The 11,587-nt window shown below is 44.7% G+C and overlaps 1 long non-coding RNA gene across 1 annotated transcript; it reads left to right on the forward strand.

Moving 5' to 3' along the window:
* The first annotated feature begins 3,915 nt into the window (after positions 1-3,915).
* LOC119661068 lies at positions 3,916-4,497 on the forward strand. Its single transcript, XR_005250517.1, has 2 exons — positions 3,916-4,072; positions 4,150-4,497. It is a non-coding gene; the product is annotated as an uncharacterized LOC119661068 (long non-coding RNA).
* The last annotated feature ends 7,090 nt before the right edge of the window (positions 4,498-11,587 follow it).

Here is an 11,587-nt window from a genome sequence, read left to right on the forward strand (position 1 = left end):
GGATGTCTAGTACCAGAAGAACTCGTCCGCTGGGTTCAATTTCTCTACCACGATCCGAAAAGTGAAATTCAAAGTGTGGCCGGTGTACTTAAACTGCTTCATGTCTCCATCGGTGTTCATCAAGGAAGCGTCCTCTCACCACTCCTCTTTGTTCTTGCTAGGAACACTGTCAGTGTCTGGACAGCTGAGTGGTTAGAGCACAAGGCTGTCGTACGGAAGGTCGCGGTTCAAATCTCACTGGTTGCAGTGGAATTTCTATTGTGATTTGACGTCGGATACGAGTCGACTCAGCTGTAAATTAGTACCCGAGTTAAATCAGGCTAATAATCTTGGCGCAATGCTGACCAGGTTGCCGCCTCCTATAGGGTACCATAATTCTGTTGTGTACCGTTACGGTCTTGAATGAAGTGCTCTAACGCACTTCAAAGCACTTTGATCCAATTGGGTTGTTGCGCCAACAATGTCCTACTTACTTTCACGAACTTAAAAGGAAAGTCTATACAGACTCTCTCGGAAGTACACCACCCGGGAGAACAGTCTCAAAAGTGGGAAGAAGAGAATTTGCGGTTTCCGCAAACCCTTTAACACGAAGGTGTTGCAAGGGGAATTGGGACACTGCAACAGCGGTTGTTGCCAATGAAAAAACGAGAGCTGCTATACTATCATTTGAACACTGAACACCTGACTTCTACCCAGCGATGTTAAAGGAGGGTATAGAGCCCTTAGAGCACCTTCTAAGAAATATTTTTCGAGGATGTCCTACTCTGGGCTACTTGCCTTCCTCTTGGCAGAAGGTGAAGGTAGTCTTCATACCCAAGCCTGGTAAAGATCCAAAGAACTTAAGACAAATCAGTTTAACATCATCTCGGCTTAAATGTCTGGAGAGACTGGTTGAGCATCACACTCGCGAGAAGGCGCTAAGATTGCACCCACTAAATGAAAACCAACACGCTTACCAACGTGGAAATTCCTGTGAGTCTGCTCTTCATTCTTTGATTTCAAAGATAGAGGATGCAACTATGAAAGGTGAGTACGTGATGGGAATGTTCGTGGACATTGAAGGGGCTTTTGACTGTGCGCTCTTCCAAAAGGTTAGTGATGCCGCCAGAGAGCACGGTGTTGACGAAACTTGATTAAGGCGGATTTACGCTATGCTAACGCAGAGATTGCTGTATGCTGATGTGGATGTTGATCGCTGTTAAACAACGGAAGCGACGAAAGGCTATCCTCAAGGAAGTATACTATCGCCACTTCTGTGGAGTATGCTGATCAACCCACTACTATGCGAACTGCAAAATTTGCCAATACACGTTCTAGCTTAAGCGGATGACGTGGCTGTACTGGCTGCTGGTTGAAATCTGGAAATGGTGTGTAGAAAAACACAACGCGCCGTTGATTTGGTTGACAGTTGGTACCTCAGGCATGGACTTTTAATAAATCCAAATAAAACCACAATGGTATTATTTACAAAAAGGAGAAAACTGAATGGTCCTTGCCACCCAGAGATGAAGGGTACAATCCTTCAACTCCCGAAGAAGTGAAATATCTGGGAGTTATTCTAGACAAGAAGCTTCTTTGGAACAAACATGTAGAGATAAAGATGAAACGAACTCTTACAGCTTATGGGCTGTGTAGGCGAACCTTTGCCTCGACTTGGCGACTTAGGCCTCAGGTAGTAATTTCGATATACGTTGATATCATTAGGTCGATTTTCACTTAGCTGTATCCGTAGTGTAGTGGATTAAGATGAAACAAAAGAGTTTCCACTGTAAACTCGCCACACTGCAAAGAACTGTGTATCTGGATATCACGAGCGCCATGAGCACGGCATCCGGCGCAGCTCTGAATGCATTACACAATTTGCAGCCCTTTGGATTTGTTTATTCAGAGTACTGCAATGCCAGCAGCTCATAGAATAATTCGATTAGATATATAGCGAAACAATGGACGTGGGCAACACACAGCATTAAAAGAATCATTGGGAGAACTGAATCCAGTTTTCACAATGCCGTCTGATTCTCGAATCCCCAAACATCTGTTTGGTAAAAGATGTGGTGCTATCTTGCAACGAAGAGAAAGCTGGGACGAACCAGAAGAATGCGTGTCCGGATATACTGAAATCTTCTACACCGAGGAGGAGTCTACCTCTTGAATAAAAACGAGAAGTGGGGTTTTTCCCTTGGGGCAATATACAACGATCTTTCAAGCTGAAGTGTATGCGATCCTAAGAGAGGCAATCTGGATGATTGACGAGTGGTTGAAGGGCAAGCGCATCGCAATCTGTAGTGATTGTCAAGTTACATTGAGGGCGTTGGGTAGTAAATCGCCAGCAATTGGGGTGTCAATAGCATTCGCTGATGCTGCTATCAAAAAATGGGGACAAGCTTCCCATAATAACAGGCGGCTGAGCCTAAATGCTGCTAGTCACACCAAACTTTTCCTATCAGAATCAAACAAACATAATGCAAAGTTTATCGTGCCGAAAAGCCTGGAAGACTTGCAGAAGTATTGTGGGCATTCTGACTGACCATAATTCACTTGCTGGGCATATGTTCAGAATAGGAATTCTCCAAGGTGATACGTGCTAAACTTGTAATTAAGAAGCGGAATCCACGGAACATTTCCTATATGAGGGCTCCATCTATGGACACATCAGACATCAGAATTTTGGTGCTGATGTGCTGCAACTGCAGCGGCTAGCATCACATCCACTGCGATGCATAAACGAATCCAGGATATTCCGTTTGACGGGGGAGTCGAGTACAATGGACCACTGTGATCTGAGTGCTCAGAGGCTTTGCCTCTCCCCCACCTCAAGTACACACTCATAAAACTATCTATTTTAGAATGGCAAACAGATGGGATGATTCACCTAAAAGACGCTGAACGCACAGGATTATTCTAGATGTTCCAAATGTATCAAACGAAGGCACGGTGAGGTTAGTTATCACCTAAATCAATTCCTAAACGGACACGGAGGGTACCATGCATACCTTTACCGCTTCGGGTGTGACGACTCCCTGTATTGCCCGACATGCGTGATGATTCCGGAGGATGCGGAGCATGTTGTTTCTAGCTGCCTGTGGTTCACCGCACACAAAGCGGATGCGGAAATTGACACTGGGCGTGATTAACACCCGATAATAACATGGGCCATATGTTAGCCTCTGAAACATCTTGAAGCGCGGTGGAAAAATTAATTAAGGCGATCCACAATCTGCTGAGGAAGGAGAAGCTTCAGAGGAAAGTAACAAATAACGACACGAGGCGCAGTTTGTAACTGATCCTGCCCAGCGACGTAATACTGAAATGGCAGTCCCGCGGGGTAAGCGAAGGAGGGTGATTTTAGTGAGTAAAAGTCTCACATAACCATATAGCAGGAGCCAGCGGTAGGTTTTGAACCCTTCCACCTTCCAATTCATAAAAAAAGACAGACAGACAGTAAACCGATTTTAATAAGATTTTGTTTTGTATAAAACAGTTCTCTATGTGGTATTGCAACATGTATTTTCAAAAGTGGCCTTGAAATAATTTTGTTGCAGATCCTTAACTAAGCGTTGTCCACTACAACTAGAGCAGTCTGTTAATTCATTAATTGAATATTTAAAGCTATTCTGGATAAAAATGTGTAAACTCAACTATTTAGAAGCCTAGATTTCTGCTAGAGAACAATTTTTTCGCCTGTATGTATACATATGTATATAGATGTGTAGTTGGCATAATAATTACGCACTTAGATAAACAAAACGCAAACCGGACTCACAAGTTTTTCTTGGACTTTTAGCTCACTGAATCCATTTTACTATCATACGTACCATAACAGTGACATCTGATTGAAAACTAAAGATAAAATCCAAATAAAAAGTTTCCGATGATGCGCTAAATACAAATCCGATAAATTTAGAAAAGTATTGTTCTGAATTTTAATGAGCGGCGTAAAGTCCAGGAGGGGACATTACGAGTTATGTATATATAGAAACGGAAAATTTGCGAACTGTATCAGAATAATTGCAAATACTCTTTCCAAAGCTTCTTTACAAAACCAACCAAAATGATCAAACTTGTGAGCCTTGTAAGTCTTACGTTTTCTTATTACAAGATCTGCTCCCATTGAAAATTTAAATTTAAATTGATTTTTTCAACTTCCAGGTACTCCTCGTATTGGCACTCATCGCTGCCGTCGCGGTTGCAGTCCCACGTCCGCAACTGCTCTACTCAGGACTAGGATATTCATATGGATCATATGTTCCAGCTGTGGCCAGCTACTCATCACCTTACGTGGTGTACTGATCGGCGAATACAGTGATCTCATAATGCCTAATAGTGGTCCTTTTGGTTAACGATTTGTGCATCGACTAGGCTCAATGATTCTTGTCCCCTGATTGTGTTATTATGCAGAGTATACTCCTGTTAATTTAATCCTTAGAATTAAAACTCTCGCATTTTCAAAAAGAAAGAAATGTTGTTTGTTTAGATAATAAATAAGTTTGCCGAAAATCTCAGCCTACTTGCCGCAATCAAAATTTAGAAAGGGAATCACGGGATCATTTGATATTCCCATCCATAACGAAATTGGTTACTCACCAAAAAATGTAGACTTCCAGGATTCTTGATATTCTGAATTCGGAGAGGTGTTTAACGTGAAACCTGAAAAAGCTTTTTTTGTTTTTGCGGAGAATAACAAATAAAACTACTAGATGACAAATCAAGGACTAGCGAGAAAAATGTTGAGCAAAAATAGATAAAACGAGCTTAACGAATAGTCAGAACTGTGACAAAACAACACAGGTTAGCTAGATATCAAACGAACTGACAACTGAAGGAAAGGTATATCTTCCACGATCCAGTTTCTTGACCGAACCGGATGTAAGGGAACTATACCTGATAATAAATGAAAATCCATAATCCACAAAAAGGAAGCCAAGCCTTGCTTTGATTATCTTTGTTTATAGTAACATATGTATCTTGGTAGCGCCTCGAAAATAAATCATTCTTGGTTTCCAGGAAGAGAATGAAGTGCTCTAGTTGATTTCGATGACTAGATTCCATTACAAGGAACAAAATTTTGTTACAACGAACCAAACTTTCACGTAATGCTATCTAGATTAATCTATTGCTTTGATTTCAATATATATGTTATGTCAAAATGCCGAGCAGTGGGCCGCCATCAAAAGTGTTTTATTTCGGGCCATGTCCCCAAAGGGTGTTTCAATACTTGGTTGTCTGCAGATCATGTATGCTGAGGAGCTGAGAAAAAGTACGAGAAGTTCGGCTTAGAGTATATCGCGACAAAAGGAATTAGAGAAGGAAGTAGCAGCTGCAGCAAATAACACCGACTTCGATGCAATATATATACAGCAGTACAAAAAAGCTGCGCGTAAGCGTTTGCTTTTCGTTGCTCCTGCAGGATATGCAGAACTACTACTTCCACTTTTATGGAAATCCTGGGGATCGTAGACCTTTCCCAAAGAGTAACCAAGGTTTGCAATCTGACCGATTATCGCACTCTTCGTATTTATATTAAAAAAAGGAAAATATCGAAGGTGTCGAACAATTTGTATATCTGGGAAGTGTCGTTTCTCCGGATAGCGGCATTGAACTGGATGAACAAAGTAGAAGCGGCCATCAAGCGCGAATGTCCAGAGGTAACCAATGCCCGGATTGGTATTATCTCTGCACGAGCAATACGCGAGGAAACTCCTTAATAGCGGGAAAATCAGTAAGATATAGAGTACGAATTCGGGCGGCCTCCACCAAATGTTACAGATGTAGCCATTATGGGCATACATCTGCAACCTGCTGGAGATCTCACAGGGAGGCATCATATGGCAAATGTCGTCAGATAGGTCATAAAACGAATACCTGCTGCGAAAAGGATAGTGTGCTTCGATGCAAGGATCGTGGTCCGTCTGATGAGAGCATTGCACACACTACGAACTTGGGGTTGGTTAACATGATCCACATCCTACAAATTAATATTCGCTGCTCAAGAGTTGCTAGCGCGGTTCACTGCGGAGTCAAAAGCTGATCTAGTGCTCATCACCCCGACATATTAAGTACTTGCCATCTGGATTTTTGCCCAAGGTCGTGGGGAGCGACTTCATCTGAATTCGGTGTTTAGAATACCAAAGTTCAAAGTTGTCAAAGTTCTTGGAGCAGATGGGGCCGAGCCAGACGGCACTTCTGGGGGAGGTGGCCGTCCAGTTGACACTGTAGTAAATTCAGTTATAAACCTGATGACGACAACTTACAGAGCTTCCCAGCCGAGGAGAGCTTCGAGACGCGGTAAACTTTTTACGTAGTGGTGGATGGCGGAAATTGCTCAACTCGGGAAGAAGTGCCACAAACTCCGACGCTTGACGCAACTCTAAACGACCGGGAGGACGCGTGCACGTCAATGAAACAGTACAGATTAGCCAAAAGGAGACTCGGCAAAGCAATAAATATGAACAAATCTGACCTGATGGACGATGTGAGGGGCGACTCGGTTATGAGCTGGTAACCCGAAAAATAACTACGAACATATTGTATGAGTACTATTGACTCGACATCCCCTACGGGTGGATGACAGCAGCGCTAGATACGCCGAGCTACCCAATTTTCACTATAAAGGTGTTGGAACACATCCCGGCACAGATATACAAACTTTTGCTACTACATCGGCCAGAGATACGGTGCATTCAACACTTACCTCAAATAGACCGCTTTTGCTCAACACGGCCGGAGAAGTACTCGAAAAGTAAATTTGCTGGAGGTATGCCAGCTGCCGGAAACTTATCCTTAAACGGCAGTTCGGATTTAAAGCAGGAAGATGCCCAGTGTATGCCATCATCGTCGTAGAGGCGATTCATCGAACGGAGGCGCACAGTTGATGTCAAGAATGCCTTCAATTCCGTACGATGATCCTTACCACTTCCAGAGATATCTCTTACGGATATTGGCAGATTACCTGAGAAATCACACCCTGCTCTGTAGATAGTCAAAGGAGGATGGAGGTCACGTCGGTAGACATCCTAGGGTCGGACATCTGGAACGGTCCTTAGGATAGTCTCCTTAGACTCGACATGCTAGAAGAGTTTCGCCTAATTGCTTATCTAGATGATATCACGGCATTTGTTGCTGAACGCAATATCGAACAGGAGCAAAGCAGACGTGGAATATTGATGCGTCGGTTAAGCGGATGGATGACTGCTGATGGTTTCAACCTTACACTGGAAAAAACTGAAATAGTCATCCTGACTAAAAAGAGAGTTCCGACCCTGCGTCCATATCGATCTGCGAATCGATAATCGAGTCAAAACCAACGGTAAGGTGTCTTAGACCAATTCTTGACTCGAAGATGAACTTTTTCGAGCAAATTAAAGCAGCAGCGAAATAGCATGGAACTGGAGTTTGGGAAAATGGCAAATATTCGGGGCCCTACGTCTAGCACGCAACACCACTGCACGAGTCCATCCTACGTGTGTTGATTGTGTGTTGCAATGGGTTTTTGACGACGCGGTCACGCAATCTTTTCTAGTGGAAAGTAAGATGAGATTCGCCAACAACTTTATTTAAACACAGCAAGAGCACAGAGAGGTGGAGCCATTTTATACAATGCACTCGGGTTTTTCTCATTGCAACGAAGACAGAGCTCGACCGCTGGATGGGTAGGACAGCAGTGGTTTCCTTGGATTTCGAGTTCTCTTCCTTCTTTTCTCTCTCGTTGGTGAAAAGAATTTTCTTGTTTGAAGGTTTGTTTCTAAAGGCAGGAGAGCTCGGCGGCTGGCCCGAAGTATTATGACAAATTGTTCCAGGCTAGCTCTCTGACGATAGGGCGGTAGTTAGGTAGGTAACACATTCTCCATGAGTTGACACAGGTTGCTAAGTAGTGTGAGTAGATTCTGCTCTTGATGAGCCAGACTGTTCAGCGCGTTCCTGCATTGCCCCACAAGCAAGAGGTTGTCACCGCTGGGTGCAAAGCCTTAATGGACACTTAGTTGTTGGTCAGAAAGGCTTTGTTACGTTTGGAGCTTAGATCATGCCCCAGACATCGACAGATTTGGAGTATCGCCAGTACCTTCGCTTGAAATACTCTATCGAAACCTGGGATACCACACAACTCGGATACACTGTTTGTATCCGAGAAACCTGCACCGAGTCTACAGTCAATCTTTGATCTGTCTGAGAAGAATCCTGTGTCATAGCCTTGCAACACGCCGCCGTTCTTCCACTCTGCCATGATCATGAAGTTCTGCTTGTGTGTGTCATAGTCCGCGGGGAATCCCCAGATTTCCCGAGGATGTTACAATGTCGCTGCCCAACATCCGTCTCACGTAGGCTGACGGCACTGCATCATATAACGTATTTAATATGTAGGTCTAATGGGAGGAGGCGCAGGAGTACATTGATCCATCTGCCGGGCAGGACTGCGAAGTCCCCACGTGCACCCACGGTTTTTTGAATTCTATTAAACTCCGTTCTATTGTATTTTTTTGACAAAACCTACCACCATACAATAGAGCCGTACGTTAAGATGGGACGTACAACAGCTGTGTACATCCAGAGAGCCATCCTCGCCATTCCTTTGTGAAGGTCTTCTTGCAGGTATAGAAGGCTATATTTATATGGCCTTCTTAACCTGCAGTTCTATGTTCAGTCTCCAATTTAACTTTCTCCTACAGTACTCCCTATTCAGGTGGGTGAAAGCTTGGTCTTGGCGAAGCCGGCGGTGCAATACCACGGTATCATGATAGACACGGAGATGAGCTTCTTCGAGCAGATTCGTAACACTGGAGACAAGGCAGCGGCAAAAATGTTTGCAATTTGGCAGCTGATGTCCAATGTTGAAGATCCTTGTCCAGTACGCGTCACTTGCTGTTCAATGCAGTTCAATCCGTCCTCCTTTACGGTTTAGAAGTTTGGGCCGACTCCGTCAGTAAGCAAATGTATCGTAAACATCTACTGCAAGTACAAAGACGAGAGGCTCTGCGAGTTGCGTTTGCCTATCTTACCGTCTCGGAATCAGCTGTAATTGTGATCGCTGGAGTTATTCCGATCCCTCTCCTTGCTGCCGAGCGGAGGCTTATATACCTCAGAAAAGACGAGGGAAATAAGAAAGCTGTGGCTTGAGAAGGGAAGACTCATACTCTCTGCGTAAGGCACTAATCTTGGGAATGGAGAATGGAGAGGTAGATGGACCACGCATCTCATAAAAAAACGTGCGACTGTGGGTGAGGTTTATTATTATCTCATCCAGGTGCTCACCGGACATGGGTATTTTCAATCTTACCTGTACACAATTGGAAAATCACGGTCGCCCGACTGCATTTATTGCAAGGACCTGGGGGATGATGCCTGCCAGACCTTTCCTTCTGCAGAGGGTGGCAGTGCCATCGCCATGACCTTTCAATGGAAAGATGTCTTGCGTCCCCGGACATCATAGTTGAGACTGCTGCAGAGCGAGGATACGTGGAGCCGAGTGGCACGTTACACTTAAGACATTTTTAAGGCGAAAAAGAGGGAGATGAATAAGAGAGATGCCAAGGTATCTGAGGCGTTACTCCTATACTGGATACGCTTGGACTGAGGTATTGTATCAAATGGTTCTGGGTTAAAGTCCCAGACGCTCCAGGTGGGTGTTTTAGCTGGTAGTCTACTTGAGACAGCAGTACGGCACTTGGTGCGCAAAAGCATTACACCTCCCTAGCCATAGAAGTGAACATGGAGATTTATATGCGGAGGAGCTGTTTATATTCCAGTCGATCTTATCCTCGGTGGTTATTGATTTGTTAGTCTCCTACCGTCGTACGCACTTTCGTCTCCAAGCAAGACTCTGACTCACAGTCTTCCTCGTTGACGGGAAAGTTCGTCTGAACCAGCAGCTCCAGGCTTTCACCAAAAGATTCTGTCCAGGAGCCTTCCGACTTTTCAAAAAAGGATCCATTCCTTTCATGTTCCGAGAATAATCCAACCAAGATCGCCTCTTTTTAGTGTTTATGGCCCACTTGTATTTCTTCAGGTAGTCCTTATATGGTTGCCAATATTTATGTCTGTGGTAGACATTGAAAATCAGCCTGGTCAGCTTTCTAAGCTTTGCTGCATTTAGCAGGGTACGAGACGTTAAAGCTTGTATCGAATGCCTAATCCAAAGCCCGGGTCTTTAACTCCAGTTCGTCTGTCGTCAGAGTCGTGCCAACTTACGCACGGGAAAGTTTGTTCTTGATAACTTGACCAAACTTCCTCTAGTCGCTCCTCCTAGGGTCTTTGAACGGTTTGGAGAACTCTGCAGCGAGATATAGACTGAAAGGTGTCCAACTAAGATCTGAGAAGAGTCAGAAACTCTCCAGTCCTTCACGCCAAGAATCTCTATAGTAGGATGATATCAAGGACCTCCTCCCAACAGTCACAGTTCTCCAAGCCGAAAAATAGGAGGCTGGTGTACTGCCCCTGTTACACACCGATCAATTTGTGTTAATAACTAAATCCAAGAATGACTCACTTCTTTCGTTGATTTCCCAGCTGACCCCAAGCGGATGTCTTGAATAGGTGTCGCAGCCTATGAGCAGGTTGGCTTTCTTTGCTGTTCTTTTGGCGGAACTGATTGGGCATGAGTTATGTAAGCCTAGGAAATATACACGTTCTCTATCCCCGGTTACTTCAGTTTAATCACGATTAAGCCGCTAGAACTCAGGTGCGGACACGGAAAAGCGCGCAGACTCTTCTTCGCGAGGGTACTAGCTCATGCTCTGTCCTGATCAACGTCTCCTGTGGAAATACTTATAACATTTTCTTTGGAGCCCTTTGATGTTTCGGTCGCCTCTAATCCATAGCTCCTGCACAATTGCGATGTCGACGTCTTTCGCATTTCGAACGCTGCAGCCTTATCTGCGCTACCACTAGTCTGATCGGCTTGCATGGAGGTTCATTGATCCTCATCGGGCCGTTGGTCTTCATTTCCTCCAAGAGCTCGTTGGCGGCGTAGACTGAATTCAGGTCACCGTCCGATTTTTCAGAGCAGAGCACTTTCACCTTTACATTCACGACTCCGAACCTGAACTATAGTCTCCCTTTCCGAGTGTCCCAGACACTCTACATTTATATGAAGCATGGAAGGTTGTCTGTTCATCTTGAAGGTAACTGCGGTTGATTTTGGCACAGTGGTGCTTCGGCCGGCACCGATTTTACTGATCGCGGCGGCTATAGTCTCCTGGCTGGATGCTAGCAGCTCGTCCTTCTATGTTGCACCTGCCATGACCACTTCCTCCTCTATCGTCCGTTTTTTGTTTTTATTAATTGAGTCGTTGCCTTGATCCCACAGTAAGGCCATGGTGCCCCCCGCCACCAGCAAGCAAATAGATCCTCGTCGGTTAGATGGGCCTACTCCCAGCCCGGCCTTACACACTCTTGGCCCGTCCGAAGACGGTTTCCAGCGGCCACTGCGAGGAGGTCGTGTGAGGACTTGCCGAATTATTCAATCGTAATCGGAAGCATAATCTGACCTGGCCACCCTGATGATGTAGAGATTCCTAGTTGGTAGTACGACGGCGCAGCGTTGCGGGAGTTAAACAATTTATGCGTAGACAACCCCTGAAATGTGAATTCACTG

Source organism: Hermetia illucens, chromosome 1 (assembly GCF_905115235.1).
Source record: "Hermetia illucens chromosome 1, iHerIll2.2.curated.20191125, whole genome shotgun sequence".
Taxonomy (NCBI): domain Eukaryota; kingdom Metazoa; phylum Arthropoda; class Insecta; order Diptera; family Stratiomyidae; genus Hermetia; species Hermetia illucens.